This window comes from Scleropages formosus, chromosome 15, assembly GCF_900964775.1.
Source record: "Scleropages formosus chromosome 15, fSclFor1.1, whole genome shotgun sequence".
Taxonomy (NCBI): Eukaryota; Metazoa; Chordata; class Actinopteri; order Osteoglossiformes; family Osteoglossidae; genus Scleropages; species Scleropages formosus.
The window spans coordinates 9,283,785-9,304,489 of record NC_041820.1 but is presented as its reverse complement, the minus strand read 5'-3'; the positions used below and the strand labels follow the sequence as shown (position 1 = coordinate 9,304,489).

At 42.4% G+C, this 20,705-nt stretch overlaps 1 protein-coding gene across 1 annotated transcript in view; it reads left to right on the top strand.

Annotated features, from left to right (window-relative positions):
- The window catches only part of xkr6a (XK, Kell blood group complex subunit-related family, member 6a), a 41,951-nt gene that overhangs the window by 17,353 nt on the left and 3,893 nt on the right, over positions 1-20,705 (top strand). The window lies entirely within an intron of this gene.

Sequence of the window (20,705 nt, the reverse complement as noted above, 5' to 3'; positions counted from 1 at the left end):
GAAGCAGCCATCACTTCTATTTCTTTTTTTTTTTTTTTTTTTTTTGTGTGTGTGTGTGCAAACATGTACCAGTCAGTGGGTCATTCTCCGTAGATGAGAAAAAGCTTTTATTTTGTTGTTTTGGAGTTGGCTTCTTAGTGCCCTGGGCTCATTCTGAGTCTATGTGAGTGGATTTCACCAACAAAATATTTTGTCCTAGAAAATTTTACCGCCTCGGAGGACCAGATTAGCGTTTGAGTTTCGGAGCAGTCATCATTCAAAGTTTGCTTCGGTTTGAAATATCAAAATGAAAAAATACCGATTTTGTACACAAGGCAGCCGGCAGGGCAGCACAGCAGTCAAAGACATGGGCTTTGAACAAAAAAGGCTGCTAGTGCAACTCTCTGTATGAGCCCCGATATTGTACCCTGAAGCAAAGAACTTAACCCGAATTGCTTCAGTAAAAATATCCCCATATATAATCCAACTGTATAAGTGCATGGAGTGTGAAATTGTAAAATGCACACGTCACTTTGAATAAAAGTATATGCTAAGCACGAAAAAGAGAAAATAACATAGACTTAGGCTTCATTTTCCCCTCTCTGTATCAGTAATATCTTTTTCCTCCTTCAGGCTGAATAAATATAGTTTAGCATTTTCACTCTTGCTCTTGACGTGATACACGTGGGAGTACTAAGAAGCGTCGGAGGAAGCGATCAATTAAAAAGCAAACAAAACAAAGTTACTTTGATCTTGAAATAGCAACGAAAAGTATGCGCTTTTTTCCCCGAGACCTCTGTCAGAATTGCTGGTCTGCTGGTTTCAACTGCCCATTCTCTAAAATCGAGAATCAGATGATCACTGAATTCTTCAACTTTTCCATCCGTTACACAGGGCTGAATGGAAACAGATGAGAAGAAGGTAAGCGAGGGTTTCTTCCGGGGAATACCACCAGCGCAACCCCGTTTCATCAGCTCTACTTTCTTTAGAATTTCCATGCTGTTGGGGAACGTCTCTCCGCAGTCATCTCTCTTAGCCCCATCACACCCCCCTTCGCGCCCCCCACTGCCTGCTGAGTGTCAGCTCTGCTGTTAAAGGTTTTTACATCTCATTTGCAGGTTCCTGCAGAAAGCACAGCAAGGCATCCCAGTTTTTCTCATGCCTGCAGCTGCCCTGTGGCTGTTAGGTCCACCGGGAGAAGGTCTGTCTGCTGTTCTGAAAACATGCCTTCCTCATTTGTGACGATAGGGAAAATCCCCTGCATAGTACTCTAAGGGGGCGTGGTGACTGCGGTTATTTTTACCACACAGATGCTGAGGTTATGACAGCAGATACCATGGAGGTGAACGTTAAAGACCTGTAACTTGAAGGTAGCCAGTCTCCAAGGGCTCTGTTGAGGTACCCTCAAGCAAGGTGTTGAGTTTCTTTAATACGTCCCTTTGGATAAAAGCATCAGCCAAAGAAGCAGAACAAAAAGGGTAATGGCGGTAATATATGGTCCAGTCATTCTGGAGAACCATATCTCGTGGTGCCTCATTACTCTGGGTTGTGACACGTTGACACGTTGTCAGTTCAGTGAAAGTGATTTCCTATGTGCTCAATAAACGTGTACTATCCCATCTGTTTGGTAATTAAAAAAAAAAAAAAAAAAAAAAACCTTTTCTGCAGCTATTTGTGTAATTTATACTGGTTTCTACAGCGCTACATGGCAAATTGACTACTCAAGAATCATGTCTGCATCTAGATTTCTCCTTCTGTTTGTGTAACATGGTTTTGTATTGTTCTCTGAGATGCACATCACAGGCTAAATACATAAACGTAAATGTAAATGGTGATAGTCTCACCCTTACAGTTTTCGCTCGTGTAGTCTTTTGTCGACTTAACCAAGGTGCAATAACACGAGACCCTGCTGCCTGTGATGGGGTGTCTGACTCATCCTCATCCCTGTAGATTCTTTGATACGGGTGGCGAGAGCAGACACAACAATCTTGGGCGATAACGTTTTTGTTTCTGCGGTCTTGTCTGCGAAACAGATATGGAAGCATGATGATAATCTCACATTGGGACGTGCTGATTTCTTGGCTCTCAGCCTGGCCAAGCTGTAGGTTTACAGTGAGCACTTTACCCCTGGAGAGGTAAAAGGTAATGAACATCAGGACTGGGATGTACATCAGCAGTTGACTCATTTTGGGAATGGTGGAGAGCTATAGACATTGGTCATTGGGAAGTTAAAACCCGAATTATGTTTTTCTCTCATTGCCTTTGAAGCTGCTTTTTTATTGCATACACTTGACTGGTCGAGTAAATTCCTCATTAAACACCCCCACTCAATAGCTTTTAACAGATAATATTACATACACACAACAGAAAGAAAAGGAACAAAGATTTTGATTTGAAGTAGTATTAAATGTAAAATCTTATCTATTTGAAAACTATTTAATAAAGGATTGAATGGGCTTTCATTAGGGGGTGTGGTGGCGTAGTGGGTTGGACCGGAATCTGCTCTCCGGTGGGTCTGGGGTTCGAGTCCCGCTTGGGGTGCCTTGCGACGGACTGGTGTCCCGTCCTGGGTGTGTCCCCTCCCCCTCCAGCCTTATGCCCTGTGTTGCCAGGTTAGGCTCTGGCTCCCTGCAACCATGAAAGGGACAAATGGTTCAGAAAGTGCGTGTGTGTATGTATATATTTTTAATGAAGGGGGGCTGTGGTGGTGCAGTGGGTTTGACTGGGCTCTGCTCTCCAGTGGGTCTGGGGTTCAAGTCCTGCTTTGGGGTACCTTGCGATTGACTGGCGTCCTGTCCTGGGTGTCTCCCCTCCCACCTCAGCCTTACGCCCTGTGTTGCCATGTTAGGCTCCGGTTTGCCATGCCCCCGCTTGAGACGAGTGGTTTCAGACAGCATGTGTGTTATTGTCAGGGAAAGATTCTACATGTGTACAGCAGAATCACAAATTTATGTCATTCCTTGAGAGGGTACATCATTAATTTGGCTGCAGTTTTCACATTAATGCTGGCAGAGGACAACATGTCAGCTACAAGGTACCCCGGACTATTAAAGGAAGAATTAGTAAACTCAACAGGGAAAATAAAAGCATAAATCAGTAAATCTGACTGGGTATAGTAGATGTGAATATATTATCAGATGAGGTTTAGTTCAGAAGTGTGTTTGGGCACATGACCTTAACATTCTTTCCACTAAATGTATGTCATGAGCACAATAAAAAGGACATTACAACACATTGAACTCGGGCATCTTGTTTGCCGATTCCTGCTAGAAAATGTACCGTGAAGCATTTAGTGTCAACTTGCGTTGCAAAGTAAGCCATAGGAAATGAAGTTTGACTGGTAATTTCATTTTGTCAATGCAACAGCGATAACAGCACAAGAGCAAGTGATCTTTATTTAAGATGACGATTGAATGGGGTGGGGTGGGGGGGTGCCACACAATCTCCCACTCCCGCCCTCCCCCCAGCACAGATTTTGCACACACACACACACACACACACACACACACACACACACACACACACACACACAGACACAGAGTCACAGAGCACGATGGGAGGCCCCCCTCGCACAGCGGGGTTTCAATCATGGTCTGTTAAAGCACGAGCTCTGCGAAGGAAGCTGGCGCTGCAGCTGCTAAATCCCACTTTGATCCATAATTGAGATGTTTGGAAGGATATCACTCACTGAGGCGAATGCAGCGTGGTGCCTAAATCCCCAGGACGCAGAGCCAGGAGCCACTTGTTCTCAGTGACTTCTCCTCTTGCAATTCTTTCGTCAGTCAGACCATGTTCACGCTGCAGGAGGGAATCGTAAGCCTTAAGTTATTTTGTGTATCGTGAAGTATTATAATACATATACTTTATGCTTTGAAAGTTTTATTTTTACTGATCTGTTGTTTCCAATTCATTACACGAAATTCTAATCTGTGGCAGCTGAGAATGCAATGATTATATCAAGTAAAAACTGGCAAAGCACATTTCGAAACATAACTAAATAAATAAATAAATAAATAAAAAACAACAACGATAACAATAATAACAATAATAATAATAATAATAATAATAATAATAATAAAAATGGTTATGTATTATTAACAACAACAACAATTGTAAGAATTTTTTTAAATTTGAATGAAATGTGAGTGGCAGTGATTGTGCCATCTTGCCATAGCTGCCATGCTAGAATAATGGTAAGGGAAACCCTGGCACATCCATATGCATATACCCAGTATTTCCCCCTGTGCCAATATGTTGAACTGTGCAAATAACACGAACACTGATGTATTTGCAATGGCGGGCAATCTGCTTGCCTCTCTGCTGCCGGCGTCACCTCCGCCGGCACACAAGACATCTTCTAACGGGGACGCTGCAGGCGGGAGGGCGAGGACAACATCATCTGGCTCCATTTGCTTTTAGTTGACAGCAACGGCGAGAACATATGTTTTATGTAATCCTGAAACGGCCCTTGAACGGTTTGACCTTCTGTGTCACGGTAGGGGTGGTGTGGAGGCGAGAGCTGAACCAGCGCTTTGCTGCCTTCAAGGTAACAGCTGTTCCTTCTCTGAGCCTTTATACAGGCGGTTATTGAAATTCACCATGAAATATCCACTTCTGCTAAAGGGTAAGAATGTTAGACACTTTGGATCAAAGTGCTGCCCTCTCATAGTAACAAAGTGGGTAGAATAGTTTATATTGGGTCATGTATCGATTATTACCATCATCTCTACTCCAACTAATACCCTTTGGCAAGGCACTTACGGTGCCTTCCTGCAGTAAAAAATAACTTCGATATATAAATCAAATTAATTAAGGACCTTACTCTACAAACCTAACTTTGTAAATTGCCTTGGGCAAATGTACAATCTAAATATTGGCTAGTTACAAAGTACTGTAAAACATTTTTTGGTAGGTGTGCAATGTTATTGCTCTTTGAATATTTTGACCGTATTACTCTTGCCTTATCCCAGACCTCTGCGATGCATTTGCCACGATAAAAACAATTTACCTTGTCACTTAGGTTATGCTATAGGGCCACATAATAACATCATATGGCATGTGTCCCGTGGCAGGTAGTGGCATAAAGTGGGACTGAAAGGACAAGAAAATGGCTTGATGGCTGAAAGGCAGCATGCATTAGAGGTCCTGCTCAGAGAAAGATATTGCACTGCTCTACAATTGAAATGTCTTGTACTGGGATCTCCAAAATATGTACTTACGCACACGGAGCGTGCAACCGCTTGTCCCGAGCGGAGTCACGGCAAACCAGAGCCTAACCCGGCAACACAGGGCGCAAGGCTGGAGGGGGAGGAGACGCACCCAGGAAGGGACGCCAGTCCGTCACAAGGCATCCCAAGCAGGACTCGAACCCCAGACCCGCCAGAGAGCAGGACCCAGCCAAGCGCACTGCACCACTCCACCACCACACCCGCCCAAAATACGTAGTAGGGAAGTCATACACAAATTTTCTTGTCAAAAACAGCAAAAGTGTTATTTGTTTCCAAAAAAACATTGTGTATTGCTTCTTGCGTGTGTTTTAGTTTCTCCAAACCAGCTTACAGTGTTAGATTCATACATTATGCTACTTACAGTTGTGAGAAAAAAAAAAAAAGAATTGTCACTACCTTGGAATTATCTGAGGATCTAATGAATGGCTTTTAAAATGTGATCTAATCTTCATCATAATAACAAGTAAGGATAGTTTTATTTAACAAACGCTTTACATTTATTTGACACTTTTCTTCAGAGCTACTCACAATGTTAAGTTTACACTTATTTATTCGTTTTTCCAGGTGGGTAATTTTGCTGGAGCACTTTAGGGCAAGTGCCTTGCTCAAGGATGCTACAGCCAATCTGTTAACCAATCTGTTTATTTTCTCCTGTGTTTTGGATCATTGCCATGGTCCATGATTCAACTTTGAGTTTTAGATCACAGGCATATTCTGACATTGTGTTGTAAACTTTCCTTAAAGTACATGGGATTCATTGGTCATTCAACGATTGCAAGCCATCCAGGCCCTGAGGCAGTAAAGCTGTCCCACATCATTATACTCCCTCCACCATGCTTCGGAATGAGACTGTGGTGTTGGTATGCAATGTTATATCGTTTCCTAACATAAAGCTGTGCCCGTTTATAAGAATGTTCAATTTTTTATCTCTCCTTAGAACATTGTTGTCACAACCCACAGGGACAATACTCCTAGTGACCAGAGGAGGCGCCACTCAGTTCCTCTACTCCAGACACGTAAACCTGTTAATAATTTCGTAATCAGTCACGTACAAAAGGAGCAAACCGTCGATGTCTGCCTTTTGTGCTCCTGTCCAGGTCCAGTGTTCCAGTCCGGTATTTTGTCACACGTCCGTGTTCGAGGTCCACTCACAGGTCCGTGTTTCACTTTTCACCTTTGTTTAAATGCCCTCCGCGTCTCTTTGTCCCATGATCAGTGCTTCACCGCTACACTGTACTTTCCAGTTTGCACTGTACACTTGCAAATACACTACCCAAGTGGGGCATTATACTTTACGCCTGTGTCTGGGCGTTACAGTGATATGCATCCGTGTTGGTCTCACGAACAGACAAGACAATTGTTCTGGTAGTGCTGTGGAAAATCCTCGTGGTCTTTAGCAAACTTATGATGGACAGCTAAGTTTTTTGGCGGTGTTCCTGTTTGTCAACCTCTCATGAACACTGCTCTTATTCAGCGTTGCTGTTATGAGTGTACCAAACATGGGATAGGGCTCTTGCCCAATGTAAGTTAACACTCAATACTCCCTTACTCTCTTCATTGCCTTCTCATCTCTACCTCCAGAGGAGTCACTCAGCAAATGTAATGATCAGCCTTCCATTCCTTATTGTTTCCCAGTTTGTTCAAAAGACCAAATTATTTCTGCATGAGGTTGCTAAGCTTCAGCCATAAAGGTTATTCTCTTGCAAGCTCGAAAGGGCTAAGAATAGCATTAGGGTGGAAGGAAGAAGAAGACGATGAATGTGATCTGTTCACTGAGGAATTACATATTCGTCACGCTGTTCTATGTCCTGTCAAAACAATGACTGGAGGTGAGGAGGCAAACTGTCAAATTATTATTAGAGAGTGATGTCTCTCTTGGGGCTGATCTTCTATACGAGTGAAGCATGTATTGAAATATTGGTGTGTAACAAATAGAACTGCAATTATAATAATTTAGAATGCTTTTCTTCTCTGGATGGAGTGAAAACAATCAAGATTATGGTCCATTTAGTGAAAATTGGTCTATTTAATATTTGAAAGTTACATCTATTATCTTCTGTGATACTTATTTAATGATATATAAGAATCGCAGAAGGTCTTTGACAAGGGTTATCCTGGGTTATCTGGCTTGGTCACAGAATGAACGAAGATATCAACATGAAGGCCAATAATGACTTATCAACGAACCCTTTGATCGCTCTTGCATTAGCGGAATCAAACGTGACCTGAGGTTCTGTGATGTTAGTTTCATCCCTGACACGGCAGCTTCATGTTTGATGTTGCCTCTTTTTGTGTTACTCCTTCCGATGGGAACCTTGGTAACAAATGATGCAGGGGGTGCTTACGTGAAATCCACGTATTTGCAAGATGTGCATGCACTTTCAAAGGCAATAGAACCCAAAAAAAAATAAAGTGTTACTTATATTCATTATTGTTACCTGTTTTCAGAATAAATATTAAATGTTTTGATGATTTTGATTTCTCTCCAGCAGCACCATTTTTACAGATGCCAACACAGAAATCGTTAAACAAGGAAATGGCTTAATATGCAACATCAGATGGGGAGTATATAACTCGCTGTTAAGCACTAATTAGAATTCTCATTCTCAGATTTTCACACTATGCTCCTGAGACCATAGATGGGATTGGATGAGAAGAACTTGATAGTGGCGTGCACTTGCGGTGACAGTGTGCTGTAAAAGCGCCAGAGCCATCCTTTATCTTTTCGTTAATCCTTAAATCCGTCATCTTTTATCATGATCCTTAAATTCAGGCCTCACTCCAGTTTTGCTCTTCAAGTGTCATGTTCAATTTGAGAACGTAGAGATCAAATCAAACTCTGTACTGTGATTGGAACATGATGATTAGGTTTTGAGGATCCTGAGAAGGAAAAGCAGCTTGGGAGTCTTTTCTGGTTTGTTAACTAAGGAGAGCGTGTACAAGCAGAAAAAAATATATATATTTTGATGAATGAGTATGATGAGAAAAGCTTTTTTTTTTGTAAAGAGGTAATTTATTCTCCTGATTTTGTGATGAATGTCTATTTATAGGGGGGCACAGTGGTGTGACGAGTTTGGCCTATGCCTGCTCTCTGGCGGGTCTGGGGTTTGAGTCCTGCCTGGGATGCCTCGCGATGGACTGACGTTCCATCCTGGGTGTGTCCCCTCCTCCTTCGGCCTTGCGCCCTGTGCCGGGTTAGGCTCCAGTTCGCCCTGACCCCGCTCGGGACAAATGATTTCAGACAGTGTGTCTGTGTATAACAGATGCTAATATAGTATTTTGTCAGTTTACTTTGATCATCTTCTAGTTAGCATGTACAAGACAAGCTCAGGTATCCAGTCTTATATACCAATTATTCCAACCTTTTCAATCTGCATTATTTATGTTAGACCTGTTATTTTGCAGGGTTTAGAAGTACAGTATTTCAGCTGTTGTTTCCTCCATGTTTCACCTTTATGTTAATAAAGATGTTAATGGTGCTTTTGGGTATATCTGCATAATATCATATGCAACTATATTTCTCTTTTATTGGTTTTTGTAAGTTAAATATATTTCTATAATCTTCAAAGTGAACAAATATGAAGACGGATGCAAATTGGAAGTGTTCATTATGAAAGACCTTAATATCCTGAAGGACACCATTCCTGCAGAATCCCAGTAGAATCATATTTCTTAGCACGGGTTGGATGATGTGTTTTTCAAAATGTGGCTGAACAAGATGTATCAAGTTGCTCACCCTCCAGCCTAAAATAGTTCAGCATTTAAATGTGGTGCTTTTGCAAAGCAGAGGCAGTACTGAGTCAAGCGTTCTGATTCTTCAAAACGTGTCATCCGGCTTGCGATGACTGAATCGTCTTTTGTGGCGCTCAAAGTGCATTCTATTATGCACATGTAAAAGTATTTAAATACTGTCGTAGGCTTTGATTATCTGGAGTCGTGCAGTAGTCATGAAAGGATGTAAAAAATTGTGAATGTGATGAAGAATTGTTCGATGATATGATATAATATTTGTTATTATGACAGATTCAAAAGAATTTATATCTGGCTAAGTATCACTACGCTGAAAGAATGTGTGTTAGTCGTGCAGGTGATGTGAAATATAGCCTGCGTTTTTTTTTTTTTTTTTCGCTAAGACTCTACACTAGGTCCATTCAGCTTCAGCCCTGGTTTTCCAACTCTTCCAGGGTAGTAAGTTGGTTCGGTTGGGTCACTGCCCAGCTTGGTGAAAACCCCCTGGCCCCTCTGTGAATAGCCCACCATACCTTTCAGATTTTGCAGGAGTTTCATGTTGCGTCCTCCACTTACGCAAAATTGGCTGGAACTTGACTGACTTGAACTGTCTTATCACTGTTGTGAAAATGAGAGAGCTTCACAGTTCATGGCATCACTTGACAAATAATTATAAGTCTGGTGATTTATGAATGTTGAAGGTGACACACAAGGGAAGAGCAGAAACCTTTTTTTGAAAATGAGACTTGAAAGAGAGGGGTGTAGTGGTGGAGTGGTGCAGTGGGTTGGATCGGTTATACTCTCCAGTGGGTCTGGGGTTTGAGTCCCACTTGGGGTGCCTTGCGACGGACTGGCGTCCCATTCTGGGTGTGTCCCCTCCCCTCCAGCCTTTTGTCCTGGGTTGCCGGGTTAGGCTCTGACTCCCCGCAACCCCCGTATGGGAGTTGAAACATGTATGAGGAAACTAGCTGTTTGACCACATATCCATTTGGTTATGGATTCCACACCAAATTCATTTTAGAGTGTGTTGCAGCAGCAGTAAAATAAATGAAAAGCAGAATCTGCTGGTGGTACGTGGACAGTGAATTCTTTCATTGGCCTTTGCTTTGTCTCAGGGTTGCTCCTTTGCAGAGGTTGGCATGAAGAATATTTCTGAAGCACTGACCTTGTTTTATAAACTGCAGTGTACGCTAAAGTAGTTTTATTTTTCAGTTAAATGTATTGTGCAAGGGTGCCTTTAAGACACAAATGTAATTTAAATCGACACACAACTATAATTTAAATCAGATGAAATATCTGATGTCTGGTGGAGAACGGAGACTGCCAAGTGTTCACCCCAAACAAAGCTATTATTAGCTGTACTTTTTTCTGCATGATAACACAAATGTACATCCACACATTCCCAGGTTTAAATGAGTAAAACCAATTTCAAACATGACATGCATCCTAAAGTGAAAATTTATTTGTAACCTTGTTACAGTGTGCCCAGAATCTGTCTTCAGGATCGACTGCTATATAAGAATAAATTGTATGCTACTGTATATAAAATGTATTGTTATATTTTTCAGAGTTGGTGTTTGCCCTAGAAAATGGGAATTGGTAAATTATGGTCAGTGCTTTGCCAAAAACAGTAGGAACACTGTAAAACATAGTGAATAGCAGCTATACTACTGCAGTCAACAATCAACCTGGTCATTTGACAGGGATCTTGATCCTCTTCTTGCTTAAGGCAGATGAGCCTCTTAAATATTTTTGCATATTTTAACAATTCTAATTTGAATGCATAAAGGCTCGAGTATACCATGTAATTTCATGCAAAACCCATAACAGTGTCTGGATATTTTATTTCTGGCCTCATTATTCTGGTCTCATTCGACCGCTGGCCTCAGTTTTGTGTGTACACTGTCACTGCGTAACACATCGCATGTACCACCTGCCTCGAAGTTCACTGAACATCTCTAAGAGCAGCTTAATCCTGGGGCTGTCAAATGTCACATGCACCATCGTGATTTTGTACAAAGGTCATCACAGAAGGATATTCTAACTTCTTCTTCTTCTTCTTCTTCTTCTTCTTATTATTATTATTATTATTATTATTATTATTATTATTATTGTTGTTGTTAGTAATAATAATAATAATAATAATAAGCTTTATTTTAACAAGAATGCCTTTCCTGAGGGATAAAGACATTTGCTAGACCAATAGATTATAGTAAATCATACGCTAGTGTGTGGCATGGTGGCACAGCAAGTAGTGCTGCTGTCTCACAGCACCTGGGTGGTGTGAGAGGACATGGGTTTGATCCCTGCTCAGTCTGTGTGGAGTTTGCATGTTCTCCCTGTATCTGTGTGGGTTTCCTCCCACAGTCCAAAAACATGCTGTTCAGGTTCCCCCATAGTGTGTGAGTGATGGAGAGAGTGTGTTCTGCTGATGTATGGATGAGTGACCCAGTGTAAGTAGTGTATCTAGCAGTGTAAGTCACCTTGGTCAATAAGGTGTGTGGGTTGGTAACATTACACAGAGTTCACTGGAAGTTGCTTTGGAGAAAAGCATCTGCTAAAGAAATAAATGCTAATGTAATGTGAAGCACCTCTAATTTACAATCATGTGCCTGTTTAAAGTTAAGGTCTACCTCTATGGAACTGTAGTGTTATAACTGTTACTGATATAGATTCCACAGGTCCTTGAACTCCCTCGTACCCGTGTTGGAACGACTGATCCCAGCATTTCACAGATTTGACAATTAAGGTTCAGAGATTGCCTTCGAGCGCTTGGTATAGTGTTATTTTTATTTTTATCTTTAATTTGTTGCTTAGCCAACTCTTCTACCAAAAGTGACGTTCCCTCAGGGAAAAAAGCACACGTGAGGAAGTTGTGTCTCCAAACCGTATGCTGGTTTTTATAATATTCAGAAAGAGCTGTATGCTGCATGTGATGTCACTTTAGGGTAGAGGGAAGCCTTCAGTGTAACAAATGACGCTTCATCTCTCCGTTGTGTAACAGTCTAGCCTTGAGTACAGCGCCATCCTAACATCAGAGGAGGCAAATCAAACTGTCAAAATGTGAGTATATTCATTCATTAACCGTAACTGTGTGTTACGAACCATGTGTACGGTTATGGAATCTGCAGTCTATGGCAGAAGCACAGATACGGAACACGTTGGATGGGATGCTGGATCATAACTTGGCTGCCACACACACACACACACACACGCATGCGCTTTCACATTCTCTGGGCAATTTAGGATCACCAGTTCACCTGAGATGCAGGTCTCTGGACTGTGGAGGGAAAACTGAAGCGTTACAGAAGAAACCCACTAGAACATGGGGAGAACATGCAGACAGACTATAAGTGGAATCTAACCTGTGTCCAGTTATGCAGTCCAGGTACAGTGAGGCACCTGCTGTACATGGTGCACCACCACCCTTCCCCATTTGAGCTGAACGCAGTATAGCCCATGTTTCACTGTTCTCACTTTGGTCTTAGATGAAACTGCTCTCCTAGAATTAAGGATAAATACACAGCTACTGCAGTTGCATTGATAATGTGCTGCTGAATGGATGCATGTGCTATTTTCCAATAGATTATCACTAACCTCATTGCTGCTGTATAGGGATGTTTGAGGAACATGCTTTTACAGAGGGAAAGCATTTACTTGTGATACTGAACTCGAGCGGAAGCACAAGACTGTAACAGACATGACACGCGATTATGAATTTCAGTGCTTGTGGTAATGCATGATAGGAAGTAACCTTACCTGCTATCACTTGAGTGTTTTGAGGTATCGTGGCCTCTGTTGGCTTTCCCGTTCCTGGCTGCTGATGAATATTTAATATGCACATCCAGTAGCAGCAGTTGGCTCTATGCCATGAGACGGGTTGGAGTGGGGGTGGGGAGGTGTGCATTTGGAAGGAAGGAGATCTAAGTAGAGGGAAAGCAGGAGCTGTGGTTTTATGAATGAAGTTAGACCACTGGCTCAAAGCCTTTACTCTTATAGGGCAGTCTTTATTTTGGTCCTTGAAGGCATACACCTTCCATTGCATAAGAGGAGCCACTATCCATAGATCTGTTTTTAGTCCTCCCTGATTATTATTATTATTATTATTATTATTATTATTATTATTATTATTTGTAGTAGTAGTGTAGGCCACATTCACTCCACTACAAAAATAAAGTTTCTAAATGTCTAAGTCATCTATTCTCCTACTAGTCAGCGTAACCCATTGGCAAAAGTGGCCATTTGTGATTTCAACTTTGTTTTCACCTCTGTAATAATTATTCCGGTTACAGTTTGGAAAAAAAAAAAAAGAAAAAAAGAAAATCAATTAAAATAGTGCTGGTAGGTTTTGTATTGTATAAGTAACAGAAGTGGGTGTCGTGCATTAAAAGTTGCTCATAAAAAGCACTGCTTGTCATACAGAAAAAAAAAATGCAAATCAGTTACATTCTGAATAACATTTTGCAGCACGTCAACATTTTTTTTTTTTTTTAATGCAGCGATCATTAGACATCCATCCCATTCAGGTTTAGTGCCAGTTTCCCACTGCTGAGGTGAGCGGCGACACGATGATCCGACATGTCACACGAGCGTCCTCGCAGGCCAGGCCGTCGCTCTCCATCAGTCATGGTGTTTGATTGAGCACTTTGACGTGTGTCTTTGGGAGGCATCGACTGGGGCTAGGGGCTCGGGCGGGCTCTGGGGCTAGGGGGATGGCATTTGGTGCAGCTCTCTTTTGTTGGTTGCGGCGTGTTTTCGGCTGCCAGTCACCTGCTCGGCTGGAGATCCCTCTGTGACGGAACACATTCTTTCTGCTGAGGAAGCAGGTCTCACTGATCTGTTCTGCCCTGGGGTCCCATTGCTGTGATGGATGGGTAAATTCACCATTGTGTGGGAACTCCTTAGTTTAACAAATGTTCAGCTTGATATACAGCACAAGACAGACGAGAAATTACACACCATCTATTGTTTGCGCCCGTTAACTATGCACCATGTGTTAAAATTGCGTTCAGTAGGCCAATTCCGTGGAATTCCTTCTTTTTTTTACATTTTACAGTTTTTTTTGAACGATTTTACAAAGTCATACCCGCATTATTATTATTCCACATATCACTTTGTTCAATTTTTCACAAAGAAGATAATACCGGCTTCTTCTACGTCTGCGTTGTGTATTTTACTTCACACGTCTCACGCGTCTTCGCCTTGCGAGTGTAGCGGGGAGGTTTCCTTTCTATGCGGAGTCAGGCTAAAATGGCAGGCTGATTAAGACAGATGGCTCCGAGTCGAGAGGTGCGCGCGGAATGCTGAAGTAGGCCCACATGAAGCCCCCAGATGAAGACGGGAGGCGATGGAGTGGAAGCACACAGCCAGAAAATTGCACTGTGTGCTCTTCGCTTTAGCTCCCAGGCCTGAGATACATATTTCTCCTCCATTTTCTCCTTCTGATTCCTTTCATAATTATACTTTTTTGTTCCTCCGAACCCGCAGGCCAGCCAGCGAGTGGAAATAATTTTATTTGTGTAAAGATTCATTTAAGCCATTAAAAGGCACTTAGTGAAATGATCGATCACTAATAATAGTTTATTACTCTCTGGCTGCTATAATTATCACAAAATCTCCCCGACGCATGATATTTGTTGAAGGCCAGAATGCAACCGGATGTAAAATCAACCAGCATTCATTCATGTATAATAATACATGTTCATAATTATATGTGATAATTGCTAACAGCAAAACTAGTCTCACTGATCTATGCTGAATACACAGATTTTTTTTTTTGAATGTCCTACAAAATGATTTTTTATATTCTTATATTCTATATGCTGTATTCTATACTCACGTCCGGGCGCAACATACGGTATTCCTTAACCGGCGCATTCCGATCTTGTCCTTAATAACCTTTGTCCTTCTAATTTTACATAAAGCGTTCTTACAGTCGCATGTTGTAATTCAAAGCAATACTTTTGTCTCAGCTTCTGTGAACACACTGATGCCATAACTTGTGCGACAGATAACATCCACACTATTCGCCCATTTTTCATATCACACTTTACACAACTCCTGCTCCAGGCTACGGTGATATCTTGCCTAGGTTACTACAACTCTCTCCTGTTGGTCTTCGGACCTTCTCCATCAAACCTCTCCCTTTGGTATGGAACGCCAGTGCGTGAGTTGCATTTGATCTGCCGAAGCGCTCCCATGCATCTCCCTTCCCCTTCTCTCTTCATTGGATTCTTGTAGCTCCCTGCATCCCATTCAAGACTCTAGTTACAGCCTGCAAGACCAACAACAGATCTTCTCCCTGCAGCACCTATTGACATTCTATGCTCCAGCAACACTTATCTACCTTCGATCGTCCAACGGACAACAAGTTCAAAATCGAAAACCTGAAGGTTCCAGTGTGGTGGAATGAGCTCCATCCCTCACTCAGAACTGCTGAATCCCTCTCTCTTTCTGACCCACTTCTTTCCTGATCTCCTATCAGCTCCATTAATTGTTTACTACATTATCTGATATATAATAAATAAACTGAAAAAAAACAAAATAAAGAAATAAATTTACTCCCTAGCAATTCTATGTGCAGCTATTTGTGTAATATGTGCTGGTGGCATTAGACCAATTGACTGTACTTTGAATCATGTGTCTGCATCTCTGTCTCTCCATCTGTTGGTGCAATGCACTTGTGTTTACTCAGAGCTGTGCGTCGCTTTGGGGAAAAGCGTCCACCGAATGAATACAAGTAAATATGAATAAATATAGATAAAAATTTTCATAACTCAGATGAAAATAGTAAGCTGTTTATTTTCCGCTGTTTGCTTACATTTGGATGGCGTTCTTACAAAGGAACGTCGTTCTGTGAGCCGAGAACTCAATGTCAAAGTTACGGCAAGCCGTCAGGAATGACACGGTCCAGTAGGACTTCGGCGTGTGCCTAATTGATTGTCACCGCCTGACTCTGTTCACACACTGTTCTCTCACCTACGACTTGTGACTCACTGCGTGACTCATCTGAGCCCATGTGAGTGTGTGTGTGTCTCCGTTGGGACAGGGCGGATTGTCGTTACCCTGCGCCAGCGGAGCTCACCCTTCACAGCCCATACACATGTATTCAACCAGGAATTCCAGAGATTGTCCCTGTCACACTGCTGACATTGCTCACGAAGATGTGGGATGAACAAGAACAGAAATAATAATGTGAAAGAATTGTAATTCTATTTACTACATGGCCATATAGACATTGTGCAGTCGATACCCGAGCTGGCAGAGTGAAAAGAGGAAATTTAGGAGATGCAAATTATTGCTGAACTACTGGCACAGAGGGTAAAACTGGCACCTCCCAGCTCCTGGGCTGTGGGTTCACAGCCTGTCTGCAAAATCTGCATATTCTCCATGTGTTTGTGTGGGTTTCTGTCCACAGTCCCAGTTTGAAGGGAATTAGTGACTTTTAGTTGCCCCTAAGGGGGCACAATGGTGTGGTGGCGTGGTAGCACTGCAAGCTTGGCTGGGTCTTGCTCTCTGGAGGGGCTGGGGTTCGAGTCCCGCTTGGGGTGCCTTGTGATGGACTGGCGTCCCATCCTGAGTGTGTTCCCTCCCCCTCCAGCCTTGTGCCCTGTGTTAGGCTCCGGTTTGCTGCGACCCTACTCAGGACAAGCATTTCAGTCAATGTGTGTGTGGGTGCCCTACTCTGTGTTACACTGCACTGTCGTGTAGGTAATTGAATGACTGGGAGAAATTTGTGTGTGTGGGGTATCTGCTGTTGTGAGCTGCCCTATCCAAATTCCGTTCTAGGTCCAGAGCAATTTAAGCACTGGGGCCAACATCACTTCATGGTTATGTGCTTTCATGATTCATTTGGGCAGAAGAACCCATAGCCCTCTCTGGTGACAGCTATCTAAGTATCAGAGAGCACTTCGGGGCAAGATAGCGCCATGAATTTATCTGACCTCCATGTCTTCGGATTGTGGGAGGAAACCTCCACAAACACGGAGAGAACATGCGGAAATCCACACGGACCAAATGGGGATCGAACCCATGTTCTCTCGTACCACCCAGGCGCTGTGCGGCGGGCGCGCTACTGTCTGCACTGCCGCAGCACCGCTTAGCAGAAGGCATCCATTAAATACCAGTTAATAAAAACCGAATCCAAGGCTCTCCATGTGTCACGTCTATTAAATGCTATTGAAAAATGTTAGTGACAGAGGAACAGCTATTTTTATCAAAAAACTTGACAGCTCTGTAGAGTATAAATAGATATAGCTCAAAATTTACATGTTTTTCTTTACAGTGCCGACTTTCAGTCCGTAAAAAAATGAAACTTTGACGTTTTAGCAATTTTTACAGGGCTTTTGAAGCCTCTCAACAGCTGCCAGTTTAAATTGTATGTGCAGAAGATGAGGCCTGGCTCACTCTACAAAGTTAGGGTGAGAAATGAAAGTCGGTGTCATATCTTGTAGAAATCAAGTCTTTCCTGAGAAGTACCACAGTCTGACTTTCGCTGTTAGAGCAGGGGCAGAACGCTAGGAGATCCGTCATCCCTTCGCACTGCAGGGTCCACCAGCCTCACCTGAGAAATGCAGCTGTGAAGGCGCCTATTTCCTGTTGCTGTTCAAGCACCAGGTTCATATCGACTTGTTAACGACTCGTAAACAATAGTTCATGCCATCTGTTTGGCCTTGACAGAGGACTTGGAAAATGTGTCTAAACCTAACTCTCTGTTCTGTAAAACATTATTTTGTATTACTAACACAAATAGAGAAGTATTACTTTATTATTATTATTATTATTATTATTATTATTACATTAGCAGTATTGCTTATGGTTTGCCCAGGACATACTGTGTATCATTTTACTATAACCTGTTCAAACTTATGCCCTGGTGTGTCATCCAGACTGTACCTTGCCTCATGCTCTTTCTTTCCAGGATAGACTCTGGACCACTGGGACCCTGCAATGGGTAAAAGGGTTATTAATGAATGAATGAACGTTAAACCTTGTGCGTTATCAAGGCTTTTTCACTCCTCTATAAAAAGCTTATATGCCCGGCTTCCGGCGTACAGGTAGCCCATACTGACCCTGTACATACCCTGTTCATTCAATACATGTGAATACATGTCACATGTCCTCAATGCTTACTGTGCCTGATGGTGTTTCCATTTGTTTAGATTGCCCCTAGTGAAGTCATAACAGCTTCTCCTGCTCTGTTTCCTCATCCTTTCTGGACTTTCATCTCAAGGGCAGGAAAGGTCTGATTTATTGTCCTTCTGACTAACTGGCTGCAATAACAAGCAGGTTAGATGCAGCTGTTTCCATGGTTGTTGTTGACTATAGTGTATTCAGTTAGAGCAGGTGTGTGTGTGTGTGTGTGTGTGTGTGTGTGTGTGTGTGTGTGTGTGTGTGTGTGTGTTTAAGGGAAAAAGGGCCGGTTACTTAGCCCCTGGGTGGGCCTCTTAAGGAAACCTCAAGCACCAGCTATTTCCTAAGTCTACATTAGGCTATTGTTAGTAGATTACTGCTTCCAAATCACTGTGGCACAGTACGCATGATGGTCCAGGGGTACCATTAAAAACCCTTTTTCCACCAGATCCTTGATGAATGAAATATACAATAAAAGCCCCCCCTCCCTTTCCTCCCTGCCCAAATTCCTGGTCAAAAGCTTACCATCCGGCGATGAGAGCAGTTACAACTGAAGACTGCGTTTTTGGCCGGCTTTAAAGGCACTGTTGTATTCTTTAAATTGACATTTGATCTATAGTACTACACTTCTCATGTTGTGTTTTCATCATTAAACATATCGTGCATTGCCCACGCTGCTCTGTACTGCTCAAGAGCATTCCAGATGTTTAAATTCCATCTACATTTAAATGAATAATTTCAAATACTTCCCTGGATCTAACCCCAATAATTTAAATATCAAAGGAGTCATATTTTACACTGTGACTTTCTGACATTATTATTTCGGCTTTTCTCCAAGAAACTTACAGTCTGAGGTTTGTGTAATAAACTACTTATGATATTTACCCATCTTTACAGGTGGCTGATTTATACTGGAGCAATCTGGGGTAAGCGCCTTCCTCAAGGGTACTACAGCAGGACTGTGGATTCATACTTGGATCTTTTTATTGCAAGGCATCTTCTGGAACTACCATGCTGACTGCTGATAGAATACATAACCAAAATAAGTTGACTTACGGTGGTTATATGCCTTTTATTACTTAGAAGATGTATTATTTACCCTCTACTCTACATTCTGTAGAATCTTGGTCTCCATTAGATCTTTACGTTCAGAAGTAGGGAATTCATCAGATCTTAGATGCTATGAAGAGGATTGTCTGCTGGGTGCATTTTCAACACAGTTGAATGAGATACTAGTGACAGAATGAGGTGCTAACACTTAATTGCCCATGGTTTCCCATTTCTCTCTTTCTCTTGGAAACATGTGGAGTCCAGAGCTCCTTTTTGCAGGGCGCTCAGCGTATACAGTGGGCTTTCCCTAGATCACAGCCCATGTTATATATCGCAGAGCCAATTAATGTAACGAGTACAATGTTTTTTTCATAACAGCATCCCCCCTAAGGACCGCCTTTGAAAGTGAAATGTTTCATCTTGGTGAGATGTTGCAGGGAAGAGGCAAGATAATGGGTTTCAATGAGTGCCAGTTGTGTAGGTGTGCAAAGGTTAACCCTGTATCCCACTTTAAATTTAACTGATGCTTTTCTCCAAAGAAACTTATCGCACTGAGCCGCTTACAGTGATTTACCCATTTATATGGCTGGCTAGTGTTTATTGGAGCAATGTATGGTAAGCACCTCGCCCTGGGGTACTACAGCAGGCAGTGAGATTCAAATGTAGGATTTCCAAGTCCAGAAGCAGCAGCTCCAGCCTCTATGCTCCTTGCCCCAACTCTTTTTGCAGTTTCTTAGCCTGTGATAAACAGTTAATAGTTTGGGCCTTGTCGTGATGATAAGGAACACATAGCGTGTGTTTCAGAATTTTCATTATTATTACAGTTTTTTTTTCTTTTTTTTCCACAATCCAGTTCACCTGTATACATTGTAAGTAGTGTACAGTAAGTATACTGTAAGTAGTGTATCTAGCAGTGTAAGTCACCTTGGTGAATAAGGTGTGTGGGCTCATAACACTACATAGAGTTCATTGGAAGTCGCTTTGGAGAAAAGGATCTGCTAAATAAATAAATGTAAATGTATAATAAATGGGGGGTGCGGTGGCGCAGTGGGTTGGGCCGCAGTCCTGCTGTCCGGTGGGTCTGGGGTTCGAGTCCCGCTTGGGGTGCCTTGCGACGGACTGGCGTCCCGTCCTGGGTGTGTCCCCTCCCCCCCCGGCCTTACGCCCTTTGTTACCGGGTAGGCTCCGGTTCCCCGTGACCCCGTATGGGACTAGCGGTTCTGAAAATGTGTGTGTGTGTGTGTGTGTATAATAAATCTGAAAATTCAGGGCATTTTTTTTTCCTTCTGGTGCCCTTATTAGGGCGGGATCCTAGTTAGGCTTGTAGCCTTTGCATCTCAAATTCTTTGGCCTGAATCCAGTTCTTGCTGTAGAGCGCTTTATTTACTCTGAATGGATGCAGTAAAAATATCCAGCTGTTTAAATGGGAAATCTGTTATCTCACATTGAAAGTTATTATGACCCTGAACCTAGAATTTGTTGACTGGATGTTCACCACCAATATCCATCACATGTTACCCACGGTGTGTTTTCTCTTCTCGTTTTGTACAACTGATGTGTGAAATTCTACTACGTGTACTACTACAT